The following is a 20,849-nucleotide window of genomic DNA, read 5'->3' on the forward strand; positions in this document are numbered from 1 at the left end:
AAAATGTGGCACATATACACCATGGAATACTATGCAGCCATAAAAAAGGATGAGTTTGTGTCCTTTGTAGGGACATGGATGCAGCTGGAAACCATCATTCTTAGCAAACTATCACAAGAACAGAAAACCAAACACCGCATGTTCTCACTCATAGGTGGGAACTGAACAATGAGATCACTTGGACTCAGGAAGGGGAACATCACACACCGGGGCCTATCATGGGGAGGGGGGAGGGGGAAGGGATTGCATTGGGAGTTATACCTGATGTAAATGACGAGTTGATGGGTGCAGCACAGCAACATGGCACAAGTATACATATGTAACAAACGTGCACGTTATGCACATGTACCCTACAACTTAAAGTATAATAATAATAAATAAATTAAAAAAATAAAAAAATAAAAAAAATAAAAATATATAGTTGCTAAAAAAAAAAAAAAAAAAAACCAGAGTAAACAGCCTACAGAATTGGAGAAAATTTTTGCAAACTATACATCTGAGAAAAGTCTAATTTCTGTCATCTATAAGGAACTTAAATTTACAAGAAAAAACCAACCCCATAAAAAGTGGGCAAAGGACACAGGCACTTTTCAAAAGAATACATACATGTGGCCAAAACTCATGAAAAATGTTCAACATCACTGATCATTAGAGAGAATTAAAACTGGACCTCTTCCTTACACTGTTAATACAAAAATTAACTCAAGATGGATTAAAGACTTAAATGTAAAACTATATAATTTGATTGTGCTGTGGTCTAAGAGACTGTATGATTTTAGTTCTTTTGCATTTCTTGAAAAGTGTTTTAATTCTAATTATGTGATTGATTTTAGCGTATGTGCCATGCAGTGATGAGAAGAATGTATATTCTGTTGTTTTCAAGTGGAGAGTCCTGCATATATCTATGAGGTCCGTTTGGTTTGATGTAGTGCTGAGTTCAGGTCCTGAATATCTTTGTTAATTTTCTGTCTCAGTGATCTAATATTGTCAGTGGAGTGTTAATGTCTCCCACTACGATTGTATGGGAGCTTAAGTCTCTTTAAAGGTCTCTGAGAACTTGCTTTATGAATCTGGATACTCCTGTATAGGTGCATATATATTTAGGATAGTTAGATTTTCTTGTTGAATTGAACCCTTTACCATCATGTAATGCTCTTCTTTGCCTTTTTGATTTTTGTTAATTTAAAATGTGTTTTGTCAGAAACTAGGATTACAACTCCGCTTTTTTCTCTTTTTCATTTGCTAGGTAGATTTTTCTCCATTCCTTTGTTTTGAGGCTATGTGTGTCATTGCATGTGAATTGGGTTTCTTGAAGACAGCATAGCAATGGGTCTTGGATCTTTATCCAGCTTGCTACTCTATGTCTTTTAATTGGGGGCATTTAACCCATTTACATTTAAGGTTACCATAAAATATTTAATTTCCAACAGAATTTAGCAAAAACATTGTTGTGTCTTATACACAGTAAGTGTGCTAACTAAACGTATTTTGGATGGAAAAAGATAAACATCAATTTATTAGGTTAATGGTTCTTGGTGGAGATGGAATAACACCCCCTAGAACTTCATGGATTTTCATAATTAATTATTCTAATAATTGGGGAGTGCTACTGGCGTAAGAGAATGAATAGTCACAGCCCCTTATTAGAATGGGCACTTATGGAGACCAGGAAATAAATAAAATCTAAGTCCAAATATGTTTCATTGAGGACAGTAAATCTATAGACTCACTCTGTAGTCATTTTCCCTGTTCCTTAGTTCATAATTAAAATGGATGTATGTAGCAGCCAGTAGATCTCTCATATTGGCTTCCTGACCTGTGGAGAAAGAGCCAGTAAGGTAGAGAGGGGCCAAGAGAAAGAAACCCTTGAAACTAATTCCATTCATTCTGGACCCAGTCAAGATGGCAAATCAGAAATCTTATGTCAAGACAAATAGCAGGCTGTTGAAATGGAGAAAATGAGGGATTATAATATTCTCAAATATGAGCTGGATCCTATTTATAAGTGTAGTGCCAAAATAATTCCCTAGCTTAAAATATGGACAGAATTGTGATAAAATCTAACAGAAAATATATTTTCTTTCTTGAAATCCTACCACATGTCAATGTATACGTTCTGTTTCTGGTATGTAAAAAGACTGTAGAGACTACATCATGTCTTGGGAAACAGGGGACATATTTGAAAAGGAAATAATAATATAAGAGCCAGTCAAGTCATGTTGTAGACCTCTGGAACATTATCAGAGTCCCCTGTTTAAAAACAATTGCAATCTACCCCACAGTAATTTTACCATGTAGTTTCTACTGCATACATTTTATATTATAGCACTATGAAATTTTAACAAATATGTAGGAAAGGAATAATATGATAATTTTAATTCCTATATTATGAAATTCAGTAGTACTCACAATTTGGCACTAATTTAATATGTTTTTGTTTTTAGTCTCTTAAGAGGTGTCTCAAATATTCTCCACACACATTGTATACTCACAGATGTGTGTGAGCAGGATAGCTATTGGTGATGAGATTTTCTTAAATGAAAATCTTGGTCAAATTCTGAATAGTATTATAAAAGGTAGATTTTCAATTTACATGATAGTTGCAGTCTTAGAAAATTCAATATGTGTTATAAATATGCAAAACTATTTTGTGTTTATATGTAAAATGGAGTTAGATTCCAGGCTCAAATATTTATGAGCACATTTTTCACCTACTTAAACATCTGCCATGTTATTCTAAAGTTATATGAGATTTTTATCACTTTTTTATTTTGTGGAATTACTTTGTGTGTTTATAGGATGTCTGCACCCCTGGTTTCTCTTTCATTCCTTTCAGTAAATCCCAGTGGAACTCCATAATTATGGAAATAATGAATTGTTACTCACAAATTTATCCCCACTCAGAACCACTGGCCTTAAAAATTAGTGTTTTCTCTAGCCAAAAAAAGTTTATTGTTTCACTGTTTAATATAAGATCTGAGATCATTTTATTGATTTCTGGGGAAAAGTACTCTAAATGGCACTCTTAGATATTTTGTTGGTAGATTAGTCAAAATTGATGAGTTGATTCAAAATTGTTTTACGTTCTGTTCACAGTCAATTGAAGATAAACTTGTCAAAGGCATTTGGAATTAAAAATACAATTCCCTAAGATATATAGCAATATTATTAATCAGGATCTTAATTGTGTTAATTAACTTATAACTGGCTCCCCTTTTCTGTTCCTTATACCTTTGCCATTTACTGATCTTACAACTTCTTCATAAAAACTTATTTCAGGCTTAAGACCCTGGTTCTCAAAATTAGGGCACAGAAAAATCTGGGATATGGTGTCTAAACTCCTGGGATGGGAACCAAAATTCTACTAATAGGTAAATAGTGAAATAAAAATTCTTGATACATTTTGAGAAATGTTGCCATAGGAGGATCTTCCTGAACATTTTTTTCCTCCTTGGCTTACCTTTAGGCCAGTAATATCTAAGATTATTACCCATTTTTCTCCATCTTTTATCAAGTCTCTTTTGTTTGTTTGTTTTGTGAAATTGCCTTGATGATCATGCCAATGAATTCCTTTCCATTTTAGGAAGATCAAAGTTGTACCTTCTTTTCTAGAACAGATTCTGGCACATAGTAGGGACTTTATATTTTAAAAAATAATATCTCTTGGATCTTTATTTTTCCTAATTACTCTCATCTTTTTTTTTTTTGTCTGCTATATGGGGAATGGGGATAAAAAGTACATCTTTTTTCTATGTGACTTAATCTACATTGTTATAATAGAGACTACAGAGGGAGAATAATTTGCTGTACAGCCTGCTTACACATAGATTATCACCTTTATAAGCACAATTGGATAAGTAGTGACTATAGTCTTCAAATACTGACACTAATTTTTTTTTGTTTTGAGACAAAGTCTAGCTCTGTCACCCAGGCTGGAGTGCAGTGGCACAATCTTGGCTCACTGCAACCTCCACATTCTGGGTTCAAGCAATTCTCATGCCTCAGCCTCCCGAGTAGCTGGGACTACAGGTACCCACCACCACACTTGGCTAACTTTTGTATTTTTATTAGAGACGGGATTTCATGTTGGCCAGGCTGGTCTCAAATTCCTGACCTCAAGTGATCCGCCCACCTCAGCCTACCAAAGTGCTGGGAATACAGGCATGAGCCACTGCACCCAGCCTCCAACACTAAATATTGTTAAGATTTTTCTAGGTTGTTTTGTTGCTGTATTTGCAACTGCTGATAAGACTAATGGTTTCCTTGTGATAATGAGTTAAGCAGCCTTGATGTCTAATATATAAGATACTTGAGGAACTCTTATGCTTGCTTTATTCTGTAAACATTTATTCACTGAGAGGCTATGAGACAGTAGCAAAAGCCATACATCTGAAAATATCAGTTCAGAAAGCATGTTACTAATCTTAAGCTTGCCCAGTGTGAAACCATATATGGTTTTGTCCAATTTCTACCCTTGAGGAATATGTGCTGGTAACAAGTCTAACTTGAGCATATAACTTCCTATGTCAGGTAAATGTTTGAGTTCTTTTGGAGGATGACTTACTGAATTTGAAGCTCTTGGATTTTAGGAATGTACTTTTGAAGTTAAATGTTCTCTCATCAGTCTTTCTATACCAACACCTTGTCCCTCAAAACTGTACTAGATTGAATGTCATTTCATCACCAATTTTGAAAACGTTGTGGACACAACCCAGCTGTATTTCCCAGCCTACATTGCAGTTAGGTTGGAAGTCATGTTATTGGGCTCTGTCCAGTGGACAGAAGTAACACCCAGCACTTCTAGGCCTGGCTCTTAAAAACATCATGTGCCGTACACCCTCTGTTTCCTCATTCAACAGTGCAGTGGAGAGGAAGATGAGGATCTGACAGATTGCAGAGGCTAGGAATAGCCCAGATCCTGGAAGATGGCATGGAGCAAGACCTTTTCTCCAACTCCATTCCACACTGGACAGTGTCTTCAGCTGGAATTAAACTTCTTATATAGAACTACTGAGATTTTAAGGTTGCTTACTGGAGTTGCCTATCTTTTCATGATTAATTAGTATTCCCTTAGCATCTAGCTGGACATCCTTAATTACTGTACTTTCACTGAAATAACCTTAAGGGTCCTGTTCATTAAGTGTGACTGCTGGAGTAAGTTATTGAACAGTGTGGGGGTATTTAGGGTTAATTTGTTCTTTAATCCCCATTCATCTCTTAAAACTTGCAAAAACCTCCCAGCTTTTTTTTTTTTTTTTTTAAATCAAAGCTTTTTTCATTTAAAGCTTTTTTTTTTTTTTTTGAGACTAGCAGAGTCCATGATTTCCCACTTGATTATTACATTCACATAAGGCATAAAAGTTAAATGACTTTATTTAACTCTAGGTGGTCAGAATGGTTCCTAATACATTATAGAATTGTTGGAATTGGTATAAAAAAGAAAAGTGCACAGTAAAGAGCAGGGTATCAAGTTAAGATTTAGGATATACTACCTATAAGTTGGAAGAACTTAGAAAAAGAAGCAGATGTGTGTGTCAAAGAAAGAGACAGCACTTTAAGCATTTATTTTACTTTGATCAGTCTTCTATATATTTATTATTAAGTTATCTTGAAATATCAGGGGATGAAATAAATAGCCAAATATGTTCCAACTTAACGTTGTATGAAGAAATAAAGTTTTAACGTTTAAGTGCAGAATATATCTGGTATATGTGTACGTGTTTTATCAAAATATGGACTCACGTCAAATGCGTGTGTGTTATAACATGAACTACTGCTATACACTAGTACGTCCTTTTGATTTATTTCTGGGGGCTCCAGTGTAGTGGCTGTGTTGTATAGTTTAGCACTTTTAGTTTTATGGAAAAATGGTAAGTGACTGAACATATTTCAGTGTAATCTCTTTTTAAAACAATTTTCTATTTTGTCTTGTTTTGGCAATTTGCAGGTGCAAATATGATATCCTTTCTTTATTGTTAATAATGTTTGTCCTCTCACCTCAACATAATGTTTTGAGATTTATCCAAGTTGCTGCATTCAGATAGCTGTAATGTGATCCTATTCAGTGTTGTAGAATATTTCATTATATAATTATAACACTCTTCATTCATTCGTTTGCCTGTTTTCTTTTTTGATAATTCCAGTTTTGTTTTTCTTTTTCACCATTACCGTTAATGTTTTATCAGTATTCTTATATGTTTCCTGGCTTACAAATGCATACATTTTGTTCAGTGTGTGTTCATTATTCATATTTTCAACTTCAGAAAATTAACTATTTTGTAAAGTGATTATATTAAATTATACCCATTCCAAGTCTCTATGAATTTTATTAATGCTCCACATCTTTGCTGAGAGTTGGTATTCCAAGGCATTTTAATTTTGACATTTCTGATGGATGTGTAATTGCTATGTTCTTTAGCTTAAAAAATTCCTTAGTTCTTAAAAGTTTATTATGTTTAATCTTTAAAGGTTTCATCTATTTAATCACCAGTGGGATTTTCTCTTTTTGTGAAGCAGTGTTCTCTCAAGTTTCTTGTGATTTTTCTGCTGGATTATCCTTTTCTTAATCATTTTTAGTAATATTTTATACATGCTATGTACACATCTTTGGTTGGTGATATGTTTAGTAAATGTCACTCTGGGTTGGACTTTCATACCAATTTATATATCTATAATGAGACATTCTTAATTTTAATATAATCCAATATATCCATCTTTTCCATATGGTTAGTGTTTTTTTAGGTTCTGTTTAAAAATTCTTTCTCTTCTCCATTATCAAGTAGTATTCAGGTAGCCCGTTGGTCATAGAATTTATTTTTGGCCTGAAGGTTTTAACTTTCATCTAGTTTCTTTGAAAGAGATAAACTAGTCAGATTTTTGTTTCTTCTAGAGTCTGTTTTGTTCTTTTCCTTTAAAATATTTTCATTTTTTAAAATTTGGTTTTATTTTTAAATTGACATATAATAATGATACATATTTATGGTGTTCATAATGATGTTTCAGTACATACAGTGCATAATGATCAGATAGGGCAATTAGCATTTATAATCTCTTTGTGTTGGGGACATTCACACAAATTATCTTTCCAGCTATTTGAGCTATATAATGTATTATTGTTAACTATAGTCCTCTTAAAGTAGTATAGAATATTAGAACTTATTCCTCCTATCAAGTTGTAATTTAATATGCTTTAGCAAATCTCTCCTTATTCCTCTTTCCCCACACCCTTCCCAGTCACTAGTACCTTCTGTTCTACTTTTTACTCTATGAGATCAACTTTTTTTTAGTTTCCACATGAGTAAAGACATGCAGTGTTTGACTTTCTATTCCTGGCTTATTTCACTTCATGTAATGTCTTCCAGTTCCATCCATGTTGCCATGAACGACAGGATTTCCTTCTTTTTAATGGCCAAATAATATTCCATTGTGTATATACACTACATTTCCTTTGTCTGTTCATCTATTGATATACACTTAGGTGGATTACATATCTTTGCTGTTGCAAATAGCATTGCAATAAATACGAGGATGCTAGTATGCCTTTGACATACTAATTTATTTTCCTTTGTATAAATACCCAGTAGTGGGAAGGCTGCATCATGTATATGGTAGTTCTATTTTTAGTATTTTGAGAAATTTCCATACTGTTCTCCATACTGGCTATACTAGTTTACATTCTTATCAACAATGTATAAGAGTTCCTTTTTACCACATCCCCACCAGCATCTTATATTTTTGTCTTTTTAACATAGCCATTTTAACTGGGGTCAGATGATATCTCATTGTGATTTTGATTTGCATTTCCGTGATGATTAGTGATGTTGGCCATTCTTTCGTAGACTTGCTGGCGATTTTGTATGTTTTCTTTTGAGAAATGTCTGCTCAGATTGTTTGCCCATTTTACAATTAGATTGTTTGTTTTCTTGCTGTTGGAATGTTTGAAGTCCTTATGTATTCTGGCTCTTAATATCCTGTCAGATGAATAGTTTGCAGCCCATTCTGTGGACTGTCTTTTTACTCTGTTGATTGTTTCCTTTGCTGTGCAGAAGTTTTTTTATCTTGATATAGTTATATTTGTTAATTTTTGCCTTTGTAAACCTGGGCTTTTGAAGTCTTATTCATAAAATCTTTTCCCAGATCCATGTCCTGAGGCATTCCCGTGGTGTTTTTTTCTAGTAGTTTTATTGTTTCTGGCCTTACATTTAGATATTTGATCCATTTTTCAGTTGTTTTTTGTATAGGGCAAAAGGTGAGGGGTCTAGTTTAATTCTAATGCATATGGATATCTGGTTTTCCCAGAACCATTTATTGAAGAGATGATTTTTTCTCCAAGTCATCTTTGTTCTTGGCATCTTTGTCAAAAATCAGTTGGCTGTTGATATGTAATTTCTGTGTTCTCCATTATGTTTCATTGATCTATGTGTCTGTTTTTATGCCAGTACCTGTCATTTTGGTTGGTACCACTTTGTGGTATATTTTGAAGTCTGGTAGTATCATACCTCCAGCTTTGTTCTTTTTGCTCAGGATTGCTTTGCCTACTAAAGGTCTTCTGAGGTTCTATACAAATTTTATTTTATTTTTTTCTATTTCTGTGAACAATGTCATTGGTAGTTTGAAAGGAATTGCATTCAATCTGTATAGCTTTGTGTAATATGGCCATTTTAACAATATTGTGATTCATGGGCATGAGATGTCTTTTTATTTGTTTGCATTCTCCTCATTTTCTTTTATCAGTTTCTTTTGTAGTTTTCCTTGTAGAATTCTTTCACCTCCTTGGTTGTCTTTATTTCTAGGTACTTCTTTGTTAGTTATTCTAGATGAGATTTTCTTCTTGATTTCTTTTTCAGCTACTTCGTTGTTTGTGTATTGAAATGCTACTGATTTTTTTTTTTTTTTTTTTTTTTTTTGAGACGGAGTCTGGCTCTGTTGCCCAGGCTGGAGTGCAGTGGCCGGATCTCAGCTCACTGCAAGCCCCACCTCCCGGGTTCACGCCATTCTCCTGCCTCAGCCTCCCGAGTAGCTGGGACTACAGGCGCCCGCCACCTCACCCGGCTAATTTTTTTTGTATTTTAGTAGAGACGGGGTTTCACCGTGTTAGCCAGGATGGTCTTGATCTCCTGAACTCGTGATCCGCCCGTCTCGGCCTCCCAAAGTGCTGGGATTACAGGCTTGAGCCACCGCGCCCGGCCGAAATGCTACTGATTTTTTAATGTTAATTTTGTAACCTACAAGTTTAATGAATTCATTCAACAGTTCAATTAAATAATAGTGTTTTGGCAGATTCTTTAGGATTTTCTGTACACAAGATCATGTGATCTGCAAACAGGACAATTTCACTTCCTCTTTTCCAGTTTGGATGCCTCTTATGTCTTTTTCTTGCCCAATTGCTCCGGCTAGGACTTTCAACACTATGTTGAATAAGCATGGTGAGAGTGGGAATTTTTGTCTTGTTTTAGTTCTTACTGAAAAACAAAAACAAAAACAAAAAAAACCCAAGAGCATCATAGTAAAACAGGAGTAGATTAACCCTGATACCCAAACCAGATGAGGATACAACAACAAAAAGAAAACTATAGGCTAATATCTCTGATGAACATGTATGCAAAAATCCTGAACAAAACAAAAGCATTCAGCTTTTCCCTATTCGAATTAGTGTTTGGTGTAGTATGTCATGTATGGCCTGTGTTGTGTTGAGGTACTTTCATTCTATACCTAATTTATGGGAAGTTTTTTTTTTTTTAATCATGGAGAGATGTTGAATTTTGTTGAACGCTCTTTCTGCATCTTTTGAGATTACCATATGGCTTTTTCCCTTCATTTTGTTGATGTGATATGTCACATTTATTGATTTGCATTATGTTGAACCATCCTTACATTCCAGGGATAAACCCCACTTGATCTTGGTGTATTATCTTTTTATATATCATTGGATTTGATTTGCAGTATTCTGTTCAGGATTTTTGAAAATGTTCATCAGGGATATTAGCCTATAGTTTTCTTTTTGTTGTTGTGTTCTTACCTGGTTTTGGTATCAGGGTTAACCTACTCCTGTTTTACTATGATGCTCGTTTGCTGCTATTTTTTCATTTATCATTTTGGGGATTTCAGAAAGTTTAGCCATTTCTCTGCAAAAATTGCTACTTCTCCTTTCTCCCCCCACCCTTTTTTTTTTTTTTTTTTTTTTGACAGAGTCTTGCTCTGTTGCTAGGCTGAAGTGCAGTGGCACAATTTTGGCTCACTGGAACCTCCGTCTCCCGGGTTCAAGCAATTCTACCTTAGCCTCCCGAGTAGCAGGGACTACAGGTGCGCACCACATGCCCAGCTAATTTTTGTATTTTTAGTAGAGATGTGGTTTCACCATGTTGGCCAGGATGGTCTCGATCTCTTGACCTCATGATCTGCCCGCCTTGGCCTCCCAAAGTTCTGGGATTACAGGTGTGAGCCACCACACTTGGCCTCTCTCTCTCTCTGTTTTAAAAATATTATATGATAGCATTTTGATGGGTTTCTTTAGGGAAAAAAGCAAAATAAGTGTGTTTTACCTTTTATATCTTTATACCTTCATTTAAAAAGAAATATTTTATTTTATTTATTTTATTTTATTTTCAGAGACAGAGTCTCACTCAACCTGTCACCCAGGCTGGAGTTCAGTGACGTGATCTTGGCTCACTGCAACCTCCGCCTTGTGGGTTCAAGTGATTCTTCTGTCTCAGCCTCCTGAGCAGCTGGGATTACAGGTGTGTGCCACCATGCCCTGCTCATTTTTGTATTTTTAGTAGAGACAGGGTTTTACCATGTTGGCCAGGCTGATCTCAAACTCCTGACCTCATGATCCACCCACCTCAGTATCCCAAAGTACTGGGACTACAGCATGAGTCATCACACTTGGTCTATCCCTTCATATTTAATCATAAAAATGCAAAATTATTTGGCAGATTTTTGCTGTTTTAAATAATCTGTCATATTTTAAAATTATGGCTGTTACATGCCCCTTATTTTAGTCTCTGAGTAAAAAAATTATATCTTTTGACAAGGTATATGTATATATTTAAACATTTAGATATATATTTAAATTTTTTAAATCTTAATATTTGTATTATAAATTCAAATATGTAAATAAATTAAATATTTAAATTTTAAAATTTTAATTTAAACATTTAAATTGAAAATATTTTAAAACTTATAAATGTAGAATTATTTTATATCTTGTTTTATACAAAATGTGTATTACGTAATGTTAGCATTTATATAAATGATAATTGTTATTTAGGTGACATTTAATGAGATTATTTACTTCTTCAAAGTCCATAATATATACTTCAGCCTAAATCTGTTTTCCATAAAAGTCCAGCTGCTTGATTAGTTTGCTTAGTGGAAAAGGAGTGTGATTATCTCTTTCCTTAGATACAGAAATCCTTTGAAGTTACATTTTTAATTAAGCCATACAGAAGATTTCTAAAGGCTTTTAATGTTTATATCAGTCTTGAAGGGTTCTGAGTTTTTAAAATATTATTTAGCTCAAATATCAGAAATATTAACATGATTTATGTTGCACAGTATCAATTTAAGAAATTATTTATATTTAAACGTTTTACATTTTATTTACCTTTTGTAATCTGAAGTTGAACTTGCTAAAATAATGTCTCAATTTGCTTTTTTATTTTGTGAATTAGATTAGTGGTTCATGTTCATATCTCAAGTAAATATGCTGAAATATTTTACATTATAAAATTCTATCTATAACAAAAATATTACATTGGGCAGATCCTATACTGACCATTAATTATCTATGACTTCTGATATTCATACCATTGTGTAATTCCGTTTCCTTTCTTGAGTGTGTGCAGGACCTGTGCTCACTTCTAAACCAGAAAATAATGCAAAGTTAGTGGGATATTACTACCATTATTTTGTTACATTACATGGTAAAAGTGATGGTTTTCACTCTGTGAATATGCTGTGAAGTCTGTGCTTGCCAGAAAACTTGCTCTAGTGATTTTTTTCTTTTGCTGGCTCTGAGAAAAATGTAGCTGAGAGTATCCTCTAGCAGCTGAGGATAGCCACCAGCCAATAGCAAGTAAGAAACCAAGGCCCTCAGTCCTGTAGTGGTAAGGAAATAAATTTTGCCAATAACCTGAGGGAAAATAGAAGTAGGCATATCCCTAGTTAGTCCTCTGATTAAAACCAATCCCAGCTGACACCTGATTGCAGGATTACAGTGGACCCTAGGTCCAGCCAATGTCTTGATTGCAGTCTGCTGTGACTCTGAATCAGAGAACCTAGTTATGCCATACTCAGACTCCTGATCCACAGAAACTGTGATATAATAAATGTGTGTTGATTAATGTTACCAAATTTATGTATTTTTACTGAGCAATAGATAACTAGTACAAATATTATATCCAAGTACTCTGGTATTTTATTTACCGAATTATACAATTCTATATTAGATATTTACGTAATTTATTCCTTAAGTGTTTTCAGACTATGAAGGAGATTTCTAGTCTTTGATAGATATTTTCTTGAATGGGTAAAATAATTTCAACAATGCAGATTAAGACTTTTCCTAAAACAGAGCGTTTCTGAAGAAATTTTACCTTTGTGTAAATAAACACAGTAGACTGTTATAGAATAAATGATTTAAACTATTTTAATTGATCTGAGTAATTTACATTTTATATGCAAAATTGCCTTAATAAGGTATTTATACTTTTGTTATATTGTTTTCTTCTTATGTTGAAAATAGTTGTTAGATCCTCCATTCTGATTTCTTAATTTGTGTTTCTTTGGGAGATCTACAGTGAAATTGATGGATTATGATAATCTTGATTCTGGATCATATTGTTATTAGGTTACATCATAATCCATAAGGGATATGCCAAACATTTTAACATCAGCTATTATATTTATAACAGATTAGCATAGTTTTTATCAATTTATTTTTGGCATGTGAGAAATGATGTGGGGGGTCATTGGTTTACATAGCATTGCATTGTGTATAAGTAATACTTTATACATTTGTTTAGGATTTCATCTGTTTTATCCTTTGTAATGAGATATTTTCCCACGAGTGATGACTCTCCTATTAGAATGAATTTGCTAGCCTGTGAGGATCTTGGATTTTGAGTGTAGGTATGACCAGTAGATGTGCATTCTTTTTTCTCTTTTGTCTTTTTTAAGTGAATTAAACATGGAATAAATTTATCTGACAGGACATGACATTAACGAAAAGAAAAATTTGTTTATTCTTGCTAATCTTAATTTTTTATGATGATGTTTACCAACTCCTATGATAGACCCCTTCACATTTACCAGACAGACCTCAACATTTTTCTAGAAGCAAGAGTCCTCCTTTCTTCCCCCATTTGTTTATCTATTATTGGAATGGACTCATGAATTCCTATTTTTTTCCCAATGATTTATAATTCACTACTGTTTTTAACCACTTTGGCACTCACATTGTCCAAGATTTGGCCAGTAGGAGAGGCTTCAAGCTAGCTCTTTTGTTTTTGTGACACACCTGTAATTTTGTGAATACTTCCTTACTTTCTGGTGTAAGAAGATATTTCAGGCTTATCTTATTCCTCTTCTGCCTCAGTTGTGGGATCAGCTGTATGTCCTTTTGGAGCTCTAGTTGCTTGTAATGGAATAGCATATTAGAGACCAAGATCTTGGTGCTAGGTATGCTCTTTGCTCTTTGAGGTATCTTTACTTAGTGGGTTGTTTGGTGAACAAAGTTAGGAAATAATAATTTATTCATGTGCACATATAAATACACATGTGCACATACATGCATACATACGCATGTATATACACACATATAAATATTTTATAAAACATTTCTTCATACTAAAACTTCCAATTCAGATCTATTTCTACAAGGCCTTTGTACCTTCTCCAGCTCAATATTTGTTCCTTCTTCTACAGTAAATGAACACTAACTTCCAATGACATCAACATATTTCCTTATTTGCTCAATTCTATATTACAATCTGAAATAGTTTCAGATTTGCTTTGCTTATATCACTTCAGTAATAAAACCTACATAAAAGATTTGGAATCTGATTTCAAGCTTCCTTCCTCCACCTTGCCCTGCACCAATTCAGAGTATGTAGTCAAATTTTGGATTCATAAGTTACTTTGAATCTTGCTTCCCTCCCCCTTTCTTACTCCCTCCCTTCCTTTTTTCTTTCTTACCTTTTTTCCCTCTTCTCTTTTTCCCCTTACCTCTCCTCCTATTTCCCTCCTTTTTTACTTTCTTTTTCCATCAATATGGAAATAGGATTCACTTGAAGTTTATTAGGCTCATTTATTTCTACTTACTTCTCATTTTATGAATTTTTTCCTTTTCCATTCTTATTGTATTAAAGTAATTAATTAAATATGTTGAACATTAATAAGCTGAAACTACTTAAAGTATACTCAGAGAGATTATTGCGCATTTCTTTCTCCCTCTTCCAGTAGGTAACCGATTTTATTGTTTTCTGGTTTATCCTTCCTGTGTTTCCTTTCATAAAAGTAAAGCTGTATGAGCTATGTGTGTTTCTGTCTTTGTGTGTATCTTATATTAGAGAAATAGTTATTATTTCACCTTCTTACACAAAAGCCGACATATTATTAGATGTATTTTAGATACTCTTTTGAATTTTACATTTTTTTCTTCTTTATAATACTTCCTGGAGCTCAGTTAATATCAGTTCATATTTTGGTTCTGTTTTGTTTACAGATGTATAGTACTCCATTATGTATATGTACCATAGGTTAACAAATCTATTCGGGGACATTTAGACATTTTTCTCGTATCTTGCAATTAAAATTATGCTACACTGAATAAACTTGTATGTGTGTAATTTTATAATATTGGAGGTTTTTCTTAAGAGTAAATTCCTTTCAGTGGGATTGTTGGGTCAAAGAATACATGCATATATAGTTTTTTAGATATTGTCAAGTCGTCCTCCATAGGAATTTTCTCATTTTCTATTCCCATCAGCCATATATGGGGCGGCCTATTTATCTGCAGGCTCATAAGCAGGATATATTGCTATGCATTTGAAATTTTGCCAATCTTGTGGAGAATAGTTTGTGTAGTTTTAATTTATATTTCCATTATTATAAGTGAAGTTGAATATTTTTTCATGTGGTTAAAAGCCATTTTTATATCATTTTTGTGAATTGTCTCTTCATGTCTTTTGCCAGTTTTTCTATAAAATTATTCGTTTGCCCATTATTTTTAAAGAGTTCTTTATGAATTACTGATTATAGCTCTTTTTCAGTGAGACATAAGTTGCAAATATTTCCTCCCAGTTTGTCATGTTTCTTGACTGTACTAATTGTACTTTTTTTTTGCTATGCCGCTTTCTTAATGTACTCATATTTCCTAGTCTTTTAAAAATTACATTTGGAATTTTATTCATGGTTAGGAAGCCTTTTATTGTGTAATTAACCTATCCTTTTTTTACTATATCAAAAATGTTATTTTTTACATTTAGATTGATGCTTCATTTAGAGTTTTATTTTGTTTATAGTATGAGGATTGGATCTGATTTGATAGTTTTACAATAGCTATCAAGTTGTCTTAATTTATTACGAGGACTGTCTTACTCCAGTCATTTAAGACAACTTTTATCATTTACTAGATTTTTAGTATGCAATAGTTGAGCCTGTTTCTGGAATTTCTATTGTATACATTTTGTCTATTTATGTGCTAGTACAATACTATTTAATGATAGAGACTTTGAGTATATTTCAATATCTTTTAGGTCTACCTCTCTTCAAAGCTCTTCTTTTTCAGTATTTTTCTAACTATTCTTGTATGTTTACTTTTGTCCCTGAACATTGAGATCAACTTTTCTGGCTCCTATAAAATCTCATTGGCATTTTCATGGAATCACATTAAAGATTATCTTTGAAATTAGTTGCTATTCTGATGATGTTGAGGGGTCCTATTAAAGAATAAATAATGTCTTTCCATTTATTTACATCTACTTTTATCTTTTTCAAGCTGAGTTTCATGCCCAAAATCATATTGTTATGTTTTTATTGAAAGTATTTATTTCATTAACTTTTTGGAGGTACCTGTGTTTCCTTAAATGACACATGGAATTAAACTACCAAAAATTTGTGTTTAAATTTAAGTCAAAAAATTTGAAAACCCTTTTAATATATTCAAAATTATTTCAAAAATTATTATTTGTTAATATAAACCACTTTAGATAATATATGTTTCTCATTTGGTTTTTTGAGCTATAAATATTTAATAGAGAATGTAGTTCTTGTATTGGACACCTTCCAAAACTCTGTAAAGCCTTTCAGTTTAATTCTTAACAAGGTGGTGTTGATTTGTTATTTCTGTTAATTTTCTGTAGTTGACTATTGAAAGCTTAAAATTGGGATGCCAAAGTTACTTCCTACACAAGAACATATAATACCATCCTTTCAAGAAATTTGTAGTTTAGAGAAAATAAAATTTCAACCACTCCTTTGTAAAACTTATACTGTGTTGAAGGTAAATCTATTATAGTAATTTTCAGTTCAGTATAAGATTATATAATTTGAATAAACCCAATATTGTTAACAAAAAAGAAAATATTATAACTTGCATATTAGAGAAATGAGTTTGTATCCTTGAGCTTTTAAAGTCGGTATTCCTCAAGGATCTAGAACTAGATGTACCATATGACCCAGCCATCCCATTACTGGGTATATACCCAAAGGATTATAAATCATGCTGCTATAAAGACACATGCACACGTATGTTTATTGCGGCAATATTCACAATAGCAAAGACTTGGAATCAACCCAAATGTCCATCAGTGACAGATTGGATTAAGAAAATGTGGCACATATACACCATGGAATACTATGCAGCCATAAAAAAGGATGAGTTTGTGTCCTTTGTAGGGACATGGATGCAGCTGGAAACCATCATTCTCAGCAAACTATCGCAAGAACAGAAAACCAAACACTGCATGTTCTCACTCATAGGTGGGAACTGAACAATGAGATCACTTGGACTCGGGAAGGGGAACATCACACACCGGGGCCTATCATGGGGAGGGGGGAGGGGGTAGAGATTGCATTGGGAGTTATACCTGATGTAAATGACGAGTTGATGGGTGCTGACGAGTTGATGGGTGCAGCACAGCAACATGGCACAAGTATACATATGTAACAAACCTGCACGTTATGCACATGTACCCTAGAACTTAAAGTATAATAATAATAAAAAATAAAAAATAAAAAATAAAAAAATTACAAAAACGTAAAAAAAATAAAATAAAATAAAGTCGGTATTATCACTTTGAAAACACTTGAGGGAGAGTGATGCCAGCAAGATGGCAGAATAGGAGATAACCTGCTAATATTTCCTCGCAATGACAAGAACTCTGCACCCATATACTGACAAAAGTTACTGGCAGGAGCCTCAGGAGTCAGGCAGGAGGGTGTGAAAGCCCAGTGGAGTCCAAGGCTCAAGAGGGTTGTTTTGAGAATGCAGACTGGCACCCAGGTGAAAGATGCATTAATTTTGCTTCAAGGTTCAAGCCCAGAAATGGCCCTAATCCCCAAGGGATTTGACTACAGCCCTGTTTGGCCTTGAACCCGCAACTAAAATCATCTTCTAAGGGATCTAGGAGGAACCGTGTATACTAGTGTAAGAGGCCACTGATATCAGTCTCAGCAGTGAACCTAGAAGTAGTCCTGTGGCTTGACTCCTGCCCTCTTCAGTTGAGTTCCCAACACAGAACTGCTCACACAAAACCCCAGAGGGACACTTGCCCATATCCTGCAGACTGTGAGTCTGAGCCTCCTTGATAGGCTTGCCAAACTTATCTTTCAGTAGATCCCAGGTTGTCATCTCATAGCATATCCTGAGGGATCCAGTCTCACCCCCAGTTCTCCCACTGTAGTCAGGTAACTATCATATCTGTGCAGTGACTTGCTAGGAGATGTGCAACCATCTGAGGAATTGAGGTGGGCTCTCCAGCCTTTGTCCCACAGTAGATCCTGAGGGGACCCAGCCTCAGATTTGGCCCCTCCTGCTGCAGTTGGTGACGTATCTAACCTGTTCAGAGACCTCCTGGGAGGCATGATTGTCTGGGGCACTGGGATAGTCTTCTGGTCTAGGTTTCCTGGCCAGCTTTCCCATACAGCCCAGTTACCCTCCTTGGATCTTCCCTGGGTCCATCTGCCCTGGAGAGCCCTGCCAACAGTGGAGCCCTCCTGAGACTTGTGGCAGCTCTGGGCTTAGACTGCCCTCTGGTGTTTAGGGAGTTGCAGTGGTCATGGGCTCAGGGAAGACAACAGTCAGTCCCCTTAGAAACTCTGGAAGGCCCTGAAGAAGGATGAGCAAAAACAAAGCTAGACTGGGAAGACTAGAATAAACACCTGATCTCTCAGTGCACACATGTTGTTGCATGTCCATAAGCATCAAGATCATTCAGGGAAATCTGATCTCACCAAACAGACAAAATAAGGTTGTGCCAGAGATTGGCCTTAAGGTGATGGAGACATGTGGTCTTTCAGACAAATAATTCAAAATAGCTGTTTTTAGAAAGTTAATAAATTTACTGAAGCTCAAACTTCAGTAAAATTCAGAGAAGCAATCAGAAATACATGAAAGAAACTTAAGAGATTGAAATATTAATAATAAAAAGCAAATGGAAATCCTGGAGGTGAATGAAATGAATGAGTGAAATAAAATACAATGAATGAAATAAAAATGGAATAGAGAGCATCTTCAGCACAACAGATCAAACAAAAGAAAGAATTAGTGAGTTCAGAGGTAGGCTATTTGAGAACATAGTCAGAGGTGAAAGAACCAAAAGAATGAAAATGGCCAGAGAAAGCTTACCAGATCTATGGGACAACATCAAAATAACACATTTGTGTTATTAGAATTCAAGAAGGAGTTGAGAGACAAAGGGGCCAAAAGCTTATTAAAAATAATAACAGGAAACTTTTCAAGCCTGGGGAAAGATGTGAATACCCAATTATAGCATGGTCAAAGGTCACCAGATTCAATCCAAATAAGAATACCACAAGGCATGTCACAATTAAACTCACAAAGATCAATGACTAAGAGAGGGTCTAGAGAGAAGTGAGAAAAAAGAAGCAAAAAACACAAAAGAGAGATCTAATGTAACTGGCAGCTAATTTTTCAGCAGAAACCTTTCAGGGCAGTAGGAAATGTGACAGTGACAATGTATATTCAGAATGTGGAAGGAAAATACCTGCCAACCACGAATACTATAGGCAGAAAAGGTGTATTTTAAAAATGAAGGAGAGAAAGACTTCTGCAGGCAAACAAAAGCTGAGGGACTTAATGGCTACCAGACCAATTCTGCAAGAAATGCTAAAGAGAGCTCTTCAAACTTAAAGAAAAGAATACTTACATTGATTGTTAGGCTAATACTGTAATTGTGTTGTATGAACCACATTTATCTTTGTATAAAGAATAAACAACAAAACTATAAAAACTACGATAATTTGTTAAGAGATAGGCAATATGAAAAATGTAAGCTGTGACATCAAAATTCAAAACATAGAGGGATAATGAGTTAAAATATACCATTTTTTGTTGTCTTCTTCTTTCCTTTGCAATCAAAGTTAAGTTTTTATTGGTTTAAAATAACTTATTATGACTATAAGATGTTTTTGTGAGCCTCATGGTAATGAAAAAGCTAAAAGCTATAATAGATAACACTAAAAAAGTGAGGAATAAAACACATTACTAGAGAGAATCACATAACCTCAAAGGAAGCCTTTAAGAGAGGAAAAAAGGAAAAAAATATCTAGACAACTAGAAAACAAGTTACACAATTGTGATAGTCATCCCTTATCTGTCAATAACTACCTTGAATGTAAATGGTTTAAATTATTCAGTTAAAAGAGAGGCTGAATGGATAGAAAAATATGACCAAACTATGCTGCCTACAGGAGACTTACTTTACTTATAAAACAACATGCATAGATTGAAAGTAAACGGATGGGAAAAGCTATTTCATGGAAATGGAGTCCCAAAAAGAACAGAAGTAGCTGTAATTATAGGGAAAAAAAATAGTCTTTAAGTTAAAAACTGTAAAAAGAGACAAGGCCATTATATAATAATAGCGAGGTCAATGCAGCAAGCAGATACAATTATAAACATATGTGTACCCACTAGCAGAGGACCTATATATATAAAGCAAATATTAATAGATTAAAAGGGAGAGATAGACTGTAATACAATAATAGTAGGGGACTTCAACACTCCACTGTCAGCAATGTGTAGATCATCCAGACAGAAAATCAACAAAGAAACTTCAGTGTCTGACAACACTCTTGACCAAATGGAGCTAACAGATATTTATAGAGCATTCCGTCTAACAGCCGCAGAAGGCACAGTCTTCTCAACAGCACATATAACATTCTTTAGGATAGATTATATGTAAGGCCACAAAACATGTCTTAACATTTTTTTTTTTTGAGATGGAGTCTCACTGTTGTCACCCAGGCTGGAATGCAGTGGTGCGATCTCGGCTCAGTGCAACCTCCACCTCCCAGGTTCCAGCAGTTCTCCTGCCTCAGCCTCCTGAGTTGCTGTGATTACAGGTGCCTGCCACCATGCCTCGCTAATTTTTGTATTTTTAGTAGAGATGGGGTTTCACCATTTTGGCCAGGCTGGTCTTGAACTCCTGATCTCAGGTGATCCACCTGCTTCAGCCTCCCAAAGTGCTGGGATTACAGGCATGAGCCACGGCGCTTGGCCTCAAATTTTTAAAAATCAAAGTATATCAAGTATTTTTTTTCTGACCATTGTGGAATAAAACCAAAACCAATAACAGGAGGAACTTCGGAAACTGTATATGTAC

The 20,849-nt window shown here is 34.5% G+C and overlaps 1 protein-coding gene across 1 annotated transcript in view; it reads left to right on the forward strand.

The window, feature by feature from the left end:
* The window catches only part of ATRNL1 (attractin like 1), an 831,601-nt gene that overhangs the window by 292,507 nt on the left and 518,245 nt on the right, over positions 1 to 20,849 (forward strand). The gene's annotated exons all lie outside the window — the stretch shown is intronic.

Source organism: Theropithecus gelada, chromosome 9, assembly GCF_003255815.1.
Source record: "Theropithecus gelada isolate Dixy chromosome 9, Tgel_1.0, whole genome shotgun sequence".
Lineage (NCBI taxonomy): Eukaryota > Metazoa > Chordata > Mammalia > Primates > Cercopithecidae > Theropithecus > Theropithecus gelada.